The following is a 4,703-nucleotide window of genomic DNA, read 5'->3' as shown; positions in this document are numbered from 1 at the left end:
GCACTAGATTAAGCACACATAGTATTGAGTGTTTCTCTTTATGCTCAAAGCCATTGGACATTCACAAGGCCATTCTCATGTGACTATGGACCTCGGCACGTAAGGTCCAACCCAAGTTCCTTCATGTCTGTGACGCGTTCATGGATTCTTCCAAGGATTTCTCATTTGCTCATTCTTTAGCTACTACACCCTCTTTTTGGTCTCTGATATGTAACCCAATTCTTGCCCTGTTATTATTTGGGGTATGTATGACTTGACTCCCCAACTAGACCTATAATTTCTGGGAAACAAGCCCTTCTCCAGAAGCAATCTTCATCATTTCTTTTCCTTTTTCCATTTCTCCAAGCCCAGTGCTAGACACATATTAGGCACTCACTACATGTGTGTTATTTGGTCATTTGTTTTTAGACATGTGTGGAATGAGGCTATTGTGCTACAGATACCCCAATAAAAAAATCAAAGTTTTTTGTCAAAGAAGGAGTTAATATAGAGGACCCAGATATGGCCGGCTTGAGTATTCAGTAATGAGAATGTTTTATGGGTACTTCCATAACTTCCATAAAAATACATTCTCAATTCTAGGGTGGTCTCTGTATCCTTTCCCCACATCACCATCACCATCATACACAAACACCCACTCAGCACCATGGATTTTTTAGGTTCTGGGGTTCTCTAAAGGTGTAAGGCACAACTTCTTCTTTCGAGGATGCTCAAATTTTGTTAACAGATTTCATCTATTAAGAAAATGTCTGATGAATATCTACTGTGTGTCCAGTACTGTGCTAGATCCTGGGAATACAGCCGTGAAAGAGGCAGAGTCCTTGCCCCCTTAGAAGGTCATGATCTAGTCAGTATCTCACAAAATAATACCAAGCAGCCCATGTTCAGTGAGGTGTGGGTGAAGATAAGTGCTCTAGGACTTGAGAAGGAAGCCATTGAGGACTGGCAAAGTAGCTGGTAAAGTTCCACAAAAGAGGTGGCAGGGTGGTGGGGTAGCCCTTCGCGGATCAAGTGGGGGTGGAGGCGGGAGATGTCCTCTTACTCTATGGGGGCGAACAAGGTAATAAGAGAGGTAGAAGTGGATTTCTGTTTTGGCCATGCTACATGGGAGGCGCCATCACCTCAAGAGAACTGCTGAGAGTGAAACTCCTCAGAAGTGATAGGAGCACACCAGAGCTGACTGAGAGCCATCTTGGAAAGGATGTCAGGGAGTCAAGTCCCTGTCAAGGGTTGGGAGAAGATCCACGGGGAGCACAAGGACAACGTGATGTTAGAAGTAGTGTTTTTAGTGTCAGACATTCCTTTATGCTCACCAGCTCCTTCTTCTATTCTGTAAATTGGAGCATCCCAAAGTAAGGATTTCAAAATCTGACCCAGCCAAGGTGGAGGTGGGTTGTGGAGCGGGATGGGAATGACAGAAATGTCCAAGAGCATGGGGAATCCATGAGCGAGACGCTACTCTTCTTTAGGAAGAATTACTTCTCATGAGCATTCCTGAAAGGGGGCAAGCCAAGGTGGGGGCGGGGGGTGCCTCCATGCCAAGCATGAGTGCTAGAGAAGCAAAAGCTGGGTGGCATGTCACCAGGCAAATGGCCCAGTCACATGTTACAGTTTCCCTGCACCTGCCTCTGTGCTGAGAGTAGCTGGATATTTCCCATGTGTCCCAGAGTAGCACAGAAGTAACAGAGAGAGAGAGAGAGAGCCAGTTCTGGCAAGAGCCCAGGGGCCCCAGGAGGACACTGTGGTGACATCCATTGCTGAGGACAGGGACCTGACAGGAATGACAGAAGCCCCAGGGTGTGCCAGCGTGTGGGTGCCCCAGGATGATGACTGGTAACCGGATGCCCGCCCCCCCCGCCCCTCCCTTCAGCATGAGAATTCCAGGGGAAGGGGCGAACAGGCCCGTGGAAGGATCTGAGAAGACCCTGAGTTCACCGTTTCAGTCTCCACTACCTGGCAAAATGAGAGCTTGAAATAGAATGCAAAAGCGGTTATTTTGAAAATTAACTTAGTGAACATCTCTGAGTTTGTGATCTGAGATCTGTGCCACATATTTAAGACCAAAAGGAAAAGCAGAGACACTGAAAGAAACACCAGAAAGTAGGACAAAAACCAAAAGAGACGGGCGAGGTCACAGAAGGCAGGGGAGGGAAGAGCGCCGCCAACTGTGGGCAGCAGGGTGGAGCACCTCAGAAGCCAACGCCTGAAGAACCAGGGAGGAGCCCCAATTTCCCGGAGACAAATGAGGGATGAGCTTTCAGGGCACAGAGGCCACGCACAGGACGCTTCTCTCGGCTTTACCAGCTGTCTCCGCGTGCGGCAGGCAAGTCATGCGTCCCGACCTTGAGATGGTGTAGCATGTGCATGCGCTCTCCCGCTCTCTTTCAGGACGCTGGGCTCTTGCTCAGACCAGCCTGATACAAGTCTCATTGTGTGCAGGCTTGACCAGATTCAGAATATATATTGAAAAGCCACCATGAAGAGGATTGGGTCTGGTTTTAAGGTCATAGAGAACTTTCTGGGCATCATGACTTTTCAGGACCAGGATGAGCAGCTGCCTAAATATAATGCTTCACCATGGTAGGAGGCGAGGAGAGTCAGGTAAGCTTGGGACAATTGTTAACTCGTTGATCCCACGCTGTGACCAGGATTGGTCACTGAGTTGCAGGCCAGTGACTATGCTCAAGTCCAGTGTCAGTGAGACTCCAGCTGTTTATCTGTGTAACTCAGCAAATCACTTACTTCTCTGGGTCTCACTTTCCTCCTCTATAAAAGAGCCATTCTATATTCTCAGAGATTTCCTCTGTTCTCCCCACCATTTTCAGTGTCTGGTCCTTGTCTATTGGCATATTATTGTTAAATGCAAAGTACTACAACTCTCAATTGGCCAAACCGTAAGGACATGTTTTCCAGGTAGTGTGGATTTGGTGAAATGAGCACTCCTATACCCCAATGGTGAGAATACAGTTCTAGAGGACAATTTGATGATAATATCAAAAGCCTTGAAAAAACAACTGTACCTGTGACTCAGCGATCCCATTTCTAGACATTCATCCAGCAAATAATCATGGACTTCTGAAAAGATATGCAGGCAAGGATGGATGTTCATAACTAGGAAAAAAATTGGAAACAAATGTCAAACAATAGGAGATGATTAGCTAGATTATAATACCTTCACCCAATAGAGTACTAAGTATAAAATCATCCATAAAATTATACTGTGGGTGAATATTTAGTAACAGGAGGAAATGTGTATAATATGACGCAGGACAGGGGGTTACCATAAGATCTGATCTTTGGAACATTATCTGTTCCATTTATAAGAATAAAAAATAAAGAAGTGTATATTCTCTAGATGTGAGGGTAGAGGTGGTTTTGATTTTCTTCTTTGTGCTCCTCTGTGTTTCCTGAGTTTTCTGAAATGAATGTGAACTATATTTGTAATCAGGTTTTTAAATACATCTTTTATAGAAGGCATTTTTCACCCAGCCCCTCTTCATGTTCTGATGCCAATTAATCTCTCAGAAATATGTCAGTAAGTCCTTCATCAACAAAGCATCTTTGTCTCTGCTGGCTCTGAATCTTTTGGAGTGTGGTTTCTCTGGATGTTGGAGAAATTCAGGTGGGTTTTGGTCAGATGGTTGGGATGTTTTTGTAGAGAAAGGTGAGAGGAGCTGGAGGTGGTCCCGTTTGATTGAAGGACAGAGTTGAAAGAGTTCAGTAGTAGCTCTTTGTCTTCTCTCCAACCAGTCATGCAAACAGCCTGCTGCCAAGTTCAGCATAAGAAACTCCAGCTCTACAAACAGGGACCAGAGTGGGTGTCTGTCCATCAAGATTATGTAGCCAGTGATAGTTTTGTAAACAGAATTAAAAAGCATTATTTCTACATGCCAACCACGGAAGCAGTTGCCCTCTCGGGCAGACCCCCAGCTTTCCTAGCTTCAGAAATCCTGAAGCTTCTCTCCCACTACCTTCTCTAGGTTGCAGGCAAATCACCAAGGCCAGTGGAGATTCAGAAGGAGAGGAATGAGACCCTGTCTCTTGGTGGCAGAGCGACAGGGCCACATGACAGAAGAGTATGCTGGAGGTGACTTCTGTCGCATCTGTCTGGTGCAAGGCCTTCTGGAAAGGAACAGCTGATGCCTGTTGACATGGTGACTTACGGGTCTGGCATTGCCAGGCCTTCTCATTTTTCAGGAGTAGCCTGCAAAAATCTCAATTTTTACCTGAAATCTTTTATTTTTTTTATTTCCCCCTTATCTCCTCGTGAGAGCGCCTGCCTCTTCTTGAAGTGGTAGCACTTCTCTTTACCCTGATAAAAACAAGTTTTCAAACTTTGGGGAAAAGGGGGGAGAAAGAGAATGCCACTTAGAAAGGGGATGGTGCTGAGGGTAAGAAGAAGATCAAGAAGAGGATCCTGGGCAGAAAACCAGGGAGGACCAGGCTTCTGGAGGAGAGAGTGACGAGGCAGGTTGAGGTCATCCTTGATGAGGAGAGAGGCCATGTCTTCTTTTCTGGAGGGAAGGAAAGAGGAAAAGAGGAGGAGGATCCTCCCAAGGTGTCACGACACTTTGTGGAGTACAGATGAAGTCCCAGGCATTGCTTGGCACTTTTCCAGGACTGGGGGCATCAGTGAGCCCAATCATGATCTTCCGCGGCGCTTACCTGCTAGCGGGTGGCCCTGTCTTCTCTGTGGGACCCAG

The sequence above is a fragment of the Mirounga leonina genome, unplaced genomic scaffold, assembly GCF_011800145.1.
Source record: "Mirounga leonina isolate KUSES-001 unplaced genomic scaffold, KU_Mleo_1.0 Mir_172, whole genome shotgun sequence".
Lineage (NCBI taxonomy): Eukaryota > Metazoa > Chordata > Mammalia > Carnivora > Phocidae > Mirounga > Mirounga leonina.
Note: the sequence above shows the minus strand (reverse complement) of the source record.